The sequence below is a fragment of the Protopterus annectens genome, chromosome 12.part0 (genome assembly GCF_019279795.1).
Source record: "Protopterus annectens isolate FY-2018-M chromosome 12.part0, PAN1.0, whole genome shotgun sequence".
In the NCBI taxonomy this organism is placed as follows: Eukaryota; Metazoa; Chordata; order Ceratodontiformes; family Protopteridae; genus Protopterus; species Protopterus annectens.
Genome location: NC_056746.1, coordinates 947,023,899 through 947,033,898, shown reverse-complemented (window position 1 = coordinate 947,033,898; position 10,000 = coordinate 947,023,899). Strand labels below are relative to the sequence as shown.

The window sequence follows — 10,000 nt, the reverse complement described above, 5'->3', positions numbered from 1 at the left end:
AATAGTCTTGAAGGGCGTTCCCTCCACCCCCCTTGACACAAGTCCCTCTGCCTGTTCTGAAGAGTGCATTTACAGTAGGTGGATTGGATGCTCTAAATTGGCCATAGGTGAGTGTGTATTTGTGTGGTGTGGAAGAACAGTGGCATGGCTAGCTAGTCATCCTTGTGAATATTGGCTCTTGATGATCACTGATGTGATGCCCTGACTCCCTGTATAAAATGGGGGGGGGGGTAATTGTGGGTGGATGGTAGATGGATCAGCTAGTACTTGCTCAATGTTAATTTAAAAAAAAAACTTTCCTAACACTTTCAGTTTTTTCGAACATTACAGAGCAGTTACTATTTTCAAGGTGTTATTTTTAAATGGTGTTTCAAGGATTGCAATGCATATGACTTGATGCCATTTGTGTGTTTTTTTTTTTTTTTCTTTTTCTAAACTGTATACTGCAAAAAGCCTAGCACTATTGCTCTCGTGCCTTTCCTTGCCAAGTTGTGTGTGGTGTCTTCACTAAATATTTCCATACTGTTTTGTTTGACACAAAATAGGGAGTCGTGAGAATTGTGGTGCCTTTTAAGCCAGCTAAAATAAAGCCTCTTTTGAAGCAGATTTTTTTTGAGGAAGGTATATGTGAGAAAGCAGGAAGTTAGTCCTGCATAGGAGGCAGGGAACTAGAAAAATGAGTGAGTAGAATCTTGAACTTCCATTGGATTATGTTGAAGGCTTCTGCCACAGGTGGACGAAGTGGTTTCTTGGAAGGTATAGAGTGTATATATCAGTACAGCAAGAAAATTTTGGTGGTCTTTAATAGTTAAATTATTTTATTTAGTTTAGAAATATTTTATTTACTTTATTACGATTTGACTGGTATGTGGACTGGTCTGCTGATCCTTTTCAACTGTGACTTGGGTTTGATAGGACAAACAAAGTAAATTAGTGCCAGCATAATGGAAAAATGGCGCACAGTGTCTTGACAGAAAAAATAATTACAGGATGCAGAAGTATTTATTTTAAACAATTAACAGCCATTTGTACAAGATGACGTACAAGTATTATAAATACAGTAAAGATTGATTTTTAGGCTATCCATTGATCCTGTAGCAATTGCAGATGGTCTCACCAACCACGTTACTGTGATGTTTTTCAACAGCCTTTAATATATATTTAATTTCAGCAGGGAAATTATTCCATGAGACCGGTCCTAGACAGGTTTAAAGACTTTTCTCCTATTTTATTTATGAAGGATGGCCTTAGAATAATGTCAGATTGGGTATTTCTTGAATAATTTTGTTTCTTAAAAACGATAATTTAGAGGGGTTGGGAAATGTCTTAGTTTCTGTTTTTTGAGCAGAAGGCCATTAAGATAAGATACATGATCAGTTACTGGAAACCAATATATGTCCAAGTCTGAGCATTTGCTAGTAGTGCAGACTATATACAGTTGTTTACAGTAATTTAACATTTTGCTTATTTTAGTTGGAGAGCAGGGGAAGTAAAAATGGTCATTACTCAGTTTTGGTAGGAATATGTTTCTTGCCATTGTAGCTCTGGCTGCTGGGGGAATAAGACATGGGAGATCCTGCAACAAAGCTTCAGTTGTGAGTGTTTTGTTTGTAATATTGTTAGTATGATAGTGAAAGTTGGGGATTGGACAACATTTTTTGTAGGCATTTGCATTCGTAGACGCTGGGGATTGTATTACCTGTAGTGTACTATCATTTTTAAGAAGTGTAATAGCATATAGAGGGAGATGAAGTTACTCAGTTGAGCGAGTGAGAAAAGTAGGTGCCCAACACTGACGGTCCTCAAATCATGAGTCACATCAGCAAAGACTCCTGTAAGGCCATCCATTAAAATTGCAGTAAATATTATTGGTTAAAAAAAATAGAGCCGGAATGGTGCTGAAGGAATTTCTAAATCGATGTTGGTGATCTAGTATGTAATAGCTGCTCATGTGTGTGAGAAGTTATTTGTAATTTTTTCAAAGGTTTTTGTAATGGGCCAGAGACTAGAAACGGGTCTACAGTATTTGGATGAGACTTTAGGGAGGAAAATAGAATAGTGAAGGAAGCTGGAACAATCCTTGAATTAAGTGAAAGGTTGAAAATGTGGGTTGAGTGGTTTGTCAGTATAATCTGCTTTCCTATGGAAGGTGGGATGAAGGATGCTTAATTTGGTTGAAGGAGTTTAGATTTTTCAGTATTTGTTTCCTTATAGGTGATTTTCATGGTAGAATACATCTGCATATTAAAACAGCTGTGGTGTCCTTTTCAACTTGCTCTCTTTTGCGCTTCTGGGGGCAGGGTTAAGGATATCTGTTGTAACTATAATAGAGGACAGGAAGTCGCTATATCCTTCATAGAAGCTTGAGTTGCTAATGGGCAGATGAGGCAAGTTGCATTGCGTAGTTTAGTTTACCTTGTACATTATTCACATTGATTTGTTGTATTGTCTTGCATCTTTGTAACATGCTGTGGTTTGAGCAGTTAAACAAATTTGACTCATTTCTGGAAAAAAGTATGTCATTTTGATAATGGCAGTGGAGAAACTGCTGAGAGCAGCACTGTTTATATATTTGTGGGGGGCACTGAAACCTTACTGCACTGTTTGTATATTTGGGGGGGTGCACTGAAACCTTTCGGTGAGTATAAGTTAGTTTTGGGTTTCCCAAAGTTTGAGAGAGAGACGGGACAAAATTATTTAATGTGGTGGTGTCAATCTTTCCGTTATTCTCACTGACTGGATCTGATGTGTCTGATCCATCTCTGCCTTTACAAAAGCTTGATGACTTACCCACAATGCATTTCCCCAACTTTCCCAGATCTCGTTTGCCGCGCTCTGAAGGATCTTCTAGCAAGCTCTGGACTATGTTATTTGATCTTTTTGCTTTTCTGTATTGTGATTAATATTTTGCTAGCGTATAGTTCACTTATTAGTACCTTCTCTCTGTGTTTTTTCCTTGTTTTTCCTTTGCCGTTTAAGTTAGAGGGCATCTAATTTATACCCATTTAAGTTGGAGGGTATTTTTACCTTTTCTTATCAGTTTTCTGCTGGTGGTAGTAATGGTTACTTCCTCTTCCTTTCTGGTTACTGTCCGTTTTAGTTTCTTGTTCTGTATCTTTAACTAGTTAAGCTGTTTGCTTCTGTTTGTTAGCCAGAATCTCCAGAAAGAAAGTAAGCCCTTTAAATTAAAAAAAAAAAATTGAAAAGTGTAGCAAAAAGATGCTCCTCAGTGATTCTCTCACTTTGTGTATACTGTTTGGGGCCTCTTCATTCGCCGGATCCCTGTTCTATATGCCATACCTTTAATCAGGGGGCACTTACGGAATGGAAAAATAAATTGATTTTCAAGGGGTTATTAAAAACCCCATTTTCTGAGGCTATTTTTGTTGATTCCTCCTCTCAAAAGTTGGACAAGTCAGAGAGGTTAGGAAAACTGCCTTCTTCGGCTCCACGGTCTTTGTCAGAGCTCAAAGCCAAACTACAGCAAGTCCACTCCAGCAGCACCAACGGAGCAGACATCAACCTCTGGAGCAGGGACTTCTTCGGAGCAGACAATCTTTTGACTCCGATAATTTCTGTTGATCTCTGGCTACGACCTGCAGAGTACTGTTACCAGATCCAATCTCTATCCATGGAGCCAGTTACTTCTCGCTGCCCTTCACTGTTCTTGGCCAGGTCCCCAACATTATTTAGCAGGTCAACTAGGAGCCTCTCAGACGAAGATGTGGATAGGGTGGTGCAGAGGCTTATCAAGACACCTGTCTTGACCAAGCTGCTTTTGGATCAGAGCCCAAAGGAGTCTGATCAGTCTAACCTTCCCTCTTCAGTGCCTACTCCTCCTCCGATCGGACCTTTGGTTTCAGAGCTGGAAGACTCCGAAATCCAGCTGGTGTTTGTATCTGGTCTGGGGCACATTTGGCTTCTCAGATCTGGTGTCTGCCCACCGAGTATCTCCATCCATTTGGAGCAGATCCTTGCCAGTCAGGTCCTTGGAATCTGCTCCGGTTTCCTCGGATCCAACAGTCTGTCGGGGGCATCTGCTTGGATGGGTTTGGCTCGCACGTTTTCGAGCTTGTCTTCTCTGCAGGCTCCTTCGGCCCAGACATCCGTTTTGTCTAGTCCAGGGAGTTTTTTGGAGCATGGGGCAGAGTGCTTTTGAAGTTGAGGAGGGTGTTGACTGCTTCCCAGTCTTGGGCCCAGTCCTCCTGAGAGCTTCCTGCCTTGTCTGCACAGGTGCCTTTATCTCCTCACCCCCATCCACAGGACCGCAGAGATCCCAGGCTTCAGGATGCTCCCCAGAGAACTCCCTCTCGCATGATCTCTTCCGAGGGACTTCCTTAGTGCAGTAGTATGGAGAAGTTTCGGAAGAGGGGAAGTATCTAGACTCTCCAGAGGAGTATGTCACTTCAGATCCATACATTATTGAAGCAGAAAAGTCCCCAAGGCAGCCTCCTGAGGACATCTCCTTTGGAGACGACCTAGAAATTTTGAAGCAGAGAGGTGACTGGCAGTCGTCCTCCCATTTGGTGGAGAGGTCTGTATACCTGAAAGCCTTCGGATCTTGCCCTTCATCCTTTTGGGTGACTCTGCCTTTCAATGAGCTTATTCACTTTGGGGTCTCATTACATAGAAGCCACTCCTAGAAGGCCGAACAAGTATATTACAGCCTCCAAGGACCAAACCTTCTTTACCAAAGGTGTAGCAGTTGATGCCATGTTCGTGGTGGCTGTCATGAAAAAGGAACTTTCCAAGACCAGTTCCTATATCCATCCTCCTAATAAGGATTCTAGGACAATGGATGGGTATGGCAAGCTCATCATCTCTTCAGTGGGCTTTACATTATGATCGCCGAATTACCTTGCTCATTTCACCAGACTTCAGAGAGACCTGTTTTCTCCAGAGCGCTATAGCTGATGTGGTGGCAGACAAAGTTCAGTGCACAGCTCACTACCCTCAATTCAGTGGTCAACTCATCCAAGAGACTCCTATGCAGCAGATGGAGTGAGTAGGGTGGCAGGTTCAGGCATCTCTGTTTAGAAGGGCTTGGATACACCTTTGCGATTTTCAAGGGGCCTTTTAAGTCTTCCTCTTGTTAATGCTCCCTTTGGCTTTATTTGGGCCTCAATGTTAAACCTTAACCTGGTGTGAACATGAGTGTAAAACGTATATCATTGGAGTGAGTTTTTCCACTCCTACTAGACCTTTTCCAAAAGGTCAGAGAGTCAAGTGGAAAGATGTGGTTCAGGAAATCAAAACATCTTACCAGGACACACAAGGTGGTAGACCCCCCCCCCCCGAGGCAGCAGGGGGAATAATAATGGAAGACACCACCCTTCTGGCAGAGGAGGTCCACAGAATCGGGGTTCCAAAGAATCCTCCTTTGACTGACCGACCCAATTAGTGCTCCTGAAGGAGTGCCAGACTGCCTGCCTCTGGAAGCAGTCTGGGGACGACTGTCGCAACTGAAAACCTGGTGAGACACAAACGACAAATGAGTGCAGGGCATAATATCCAGGGGTTATGTCATTCCCTTCTCTTTTCCCTCCTCCCATAAACCGATCCGTTCCAGATGTTCTACCCAGTCAGTAGGAGCAAGCAACGTTAGGAATTCAAAAGTTGCCCAGAAAGTCCTCCAAAGAAGTCCCCCGCAGACCAGAGAGGATCTGGAACTTACTCTAGATTCTTTTTAGTTCCAAAGAAAACGGGACTGGAGACCAATCCTGGATCTCAGCAAGCTAAACAAATCGTTGAAAACCAAGTTCCGGATGGCGACACTACAGTCTGTGCTTCATTCCTAAGAAAAGACTATGGATGTGCTCTATAGATCTTCATGATGTGTACTACCACATCAAAATAGAAAGGTGGTGCAGAAGGTTCTTGTGCTTCCAGCTAGGAGCCAGTGTTTTACAGTTTCTAGCTCTGTCCTTTGGTCTCACTGTGGCTCCCCAGTGTGTTCACTAAATACATGGCAGTAGTGGCATTACACCTGAGTCCCATAGGATTCCGGGTGTTTCTGTAGCTGGACGACAGGCTCATACCCCCCCCCCCCCGACCAGGCATCTACTGCTGCAAGCCAGGGATTATACACTCCAGCCTTTTCTCCCTAGGTGTTACTGTAAACCTACATATGAGGATACATCAGTGGTGACTTTCCACACAATGGTCTGTTCTGCACTCCCCAATCCCCCACAACATTCTTATAACCAACACTTGTAAAAAATCTTGGTGGATTCTCTCTTCTTCAATATCTCAAGGCCGTCCCTTTATTCCCCCTCAACCGCAAGCCATGGTGATCATGGATGCTTCCCAAATAGGGTGTGGGGGCATAATTTGAGGGAGGCAGTCCAAGGCACCTGACAGGAACACTAGCCTCACTTGCATGTAAACATCCTAGAGATGAGAGCAGTGCTTTTGGAATTGCAAGCACTTCAGAACTCTCTAGGAACAATGGCTAATTGTCAGATAATGTTAGTAGTCTGGTACATAAACCAAGAGGAACCAGATCTTACCCCATTTGTTGAAATGCTAAGGGTTTGGCAATGGGCATGATCTTCCAACCACTTTCTGGTGGCAACGCACATCCCAGGGGGATAAAACGTGATTGAAGACAAGTTGACCAGGGCCCTATTATGGCCACACGAGTGGTCCCTCAATCAGAAAGTAGCAGAAGAGATTTCTTGAAAATGGGGCCAGTCTTGCTGCAACTTTTTTGCTTCTCCCACAAATGCAGCAACTATTTTTCCCCTCACTCCTCCCTTGGGGGAGTCGCCAAGGGATGCACTTGTTCCAGATTGGTCTCTGGGACGTCTGTATGATTTTTCTTGGATTCCTCTGATTCCCAGCTTATTGCAGAAAGCATGTTTGTTGCAGACCATGGTAACCCTGATTGCCCCCTATTGGCCTTGGCAGATCTGGTGCCCCTCGCTTCAGCCTCATCTTGACAAACCATGAGTTCTGGACCCGGCTGCAGATCTGCTGGCCCATCATTTGACAGTGTGTATTGGGGGGGGTTGCTGATGCACATGGGGGGGGGGGTGTACAAGAGATGTATTTTGCAGCTGTTTGAAAGCAACAGATTCATTAAGTATGATGTCCTCACAATTGTGGTGGTTTACTGCACGCTGAAGGATGGGCATGGGCAAGACAGCTGTAATTTCAGAGAGAGTAAAGTATAATTGTGACGGCAGAAGTAACTGACTTGAGTAGTGCACAGGCTGAGAAGAGGGTTTGAAAATTGTAACTTTTCCCTGTAGTTTCCAGAGTTGATGGCACCTTTCTTTTTATAGTGCAGTGCCAGTATTGTGTTTAGAGTACTGTAATGCTGGAAGTCATACTGACGAGTAGGCTGAGGACTGTATATTAGTGGTACCAGAATGAAGGAACTGGAGAAGTTTGGGTATGAGTATTATTGACAATTTAGACGCACGTACTGAAGATGGTATGATTTTTGCAAAGTTTAAGGGGTGATTTTTGTGGAAAAGGAGACCTTCGGTGGAAATAATCCAAAAAGCGATCAATGTTGCTGAAGAAATGTCCAATACAAAGTATTTTAAGTACTCTCCAAGTAAAATCACAACTTCCACATTTAAATGCTTCAATGAGAAATGTTACATACTTAAAATGTGTAAACAAATGCAAAAAAAAAAAATGAATGTAAAAAATCACTTTCAAACCATTTAAATAATTTTGGTGGCCTGCATTTATAAAACAGAATTGATGGACACGTTTGTTCATGCAGGGTAGAAATGAGTCACTTAACCTTACTTGCCATACCATTTCTTTAAACTCCTACCCACCATGGTTGGGAGAAGAGTACAACCAAAGACTGGCTTCATGAAGTTCTGCTTCCCCTGACCTGTTCTGAGACATTGGGCTAACAACACAAGTTTGTCATAGACGTTGAGTTCCCTGGAACAGAGCCAAGAAAGTGTTAGGAAGGTGTATCTGCATAGGCCTACATTTACTCAAACTTTATAGGTCATGGGTGTAGTTCTTTCCTTGAAAGCAACTTTTTGATATTTAAAACGGACCTGTTAGCCGCTTCAGAAAAGCATCCTTGTACATAATAATCAGCACAGCTAACAACTCTAGCAGGCAAGTGTGTATGATGCTGAATGGGAATAATGTTTTGCACTGTAGACAAGTTGGATGATCCCTCCAAATATGTAATCCTGTGCATCTAATCAAACCCTTAACTAAACAGTCCTTAAAACACTTCCCACTTCAACCAATTTTCATCCTACCAGCACTGAGGAGAAATCCTCACAGCTATGGCGCCACACACACCTGCATTGCGTACCACACAAGCATAACTTCAGATTTTCATGTTCTTGTGTATGGTCAGTCAGCCAATAAGTGACACTTGACCGCTGAAAAGCCAAAATGATGCTTTTTGAAACGCACCAAAAATTGTCCAGATGTCAAAAAAACTTCAAGTAATGCATAAAGTACCAGCTGTCTCAGATGCCTTGTACTTCGGTAAATCTCTTGACTTCCAACCCCATTTCAAGCAGACAAGAAATTAGGTCATCTCCCATCTTCGCTGAGCCACCAAAATTTCACCCTACTTCTCAACCCTACTTCTCAACCCCAGTTAGGGCAGGAGAGAACTGCATCCTCATTGCCCAAATGGAATTTGGCATTTTACTCGTAAGTAGCTGCCTCATGTATGCCGCGGTGGTACGGCGGTAGTGTTGTTGCCTCACAGCAAGAGGTTCTCCCGTTGGAATCACGGCATGGCTTGGGAGTGCCTTCTGTGTGGAGCCTGCATGTTCTCCCCGCAGTTGGGTAGCGTTCGAAAGACATGTGTGTGTAAATAGGCGTGCCTTCGTTGAAGGTTGGGCGAGCTGGCACCTCGGCATTTCGTAAAAAATCTACTGCCAATCATTAGCGGACCAGAGTTCTGCTGTAGCAACCCTTTACTGGGAAAAAAACGAAAGACCAACTCCTAAGTAGCTGCCTCATGTTGATGCTCTACCAACCAGCACCAACAGAATTTGCTGGTTTATTGCAAACTGCCCTCACTGTGAATACCACTGCCTTACCCTCTCCAAAGCCAAATGGGTTCCAGTTTAACAGAGCTGATCTTCTTTGAACCCAGACTTGTGCTGTAGCTGCTGAATTTTCTGGAGGGGGAAAAAAACTCGAGGCTGCTTTGTCACCCCTTGATCAAAAGTTAAGCCACATCAAACCTTTCTTTACCCTTGGGCCCTCTCTTTGGCAGTCTGCTTGCCTACGTAAAAGATTGCGTCTCCAGCTCAAATTTCTGGCAGCAAGTAAAATAAATACCTAATCAGTAAATCCCAGTGCTCTTGCCAGCATAAAAGCCACATCTTCTCCCAGGGAAGAAACCACTCTTCTAATGTTTCACCCAACTCACTTCTGCTCCACTTCCCTCGACTCACTCATAAAATGTTCCAATATTGCATGTGCAATTTTAACTTTTTTTTTTTTTTCTTCTGTCTTTGCTACCCCGGTAGGAATGAATGGGCCATAAGGCTTCACCTGGCCTGAGATGTCCGTCTCCGGTCCCATGGAATGAATGGGCCATTTAGGTGCAAGTAGACAGGCCATCAGGATAGGGAAAGAGATTCCAAAAGGCCAGATGTAGAAATGTAAGAAGATTAGATCAAAACTACATTTTACCAGAACCCCCCTTTAGCATAACATAATTTGTCTTGAGGTTCTGTAACCTTGTAATTTTATTAAGGAGTAACAGGTGAACCTCCACCCCTACATAATCAGAAATGTACAGCCAAGAGTTAATTTTTTGTGTGGATGTGGCATGTTTGGCATCACATTGATGTGGCATGTTTGGCATCACATTTCAACGTTTTGGCATGTGTATGTATAGCACACATGTACTGAAGTGCATCTAGGCAAGTAATATAGTGTTGTCACAGAATCTGTCATCTGCCTGGCATGTAGAATTTCACCCAGTAGAAATAACATGGTCAACAAATTGTAAGTAAATATTTGTAAGTATCATTTCCCAAATTTG

At 43.0% G+C, this 10,000-nt stretch overlaps 1 protein-coding gene across 2 annotated transcripts in view; it reads left to right on the top strand.

Annotated features, from left to right (window-relative positions):
- The window catches only part of PRELID3B (PRELI domain containing 3B), a 207,061-nt gene that overhangs the window by 53,469 nt on the left and 143,592 nt on the right, over positions 1-10,000 (top strand). The window lies entirely within an intron of this gene.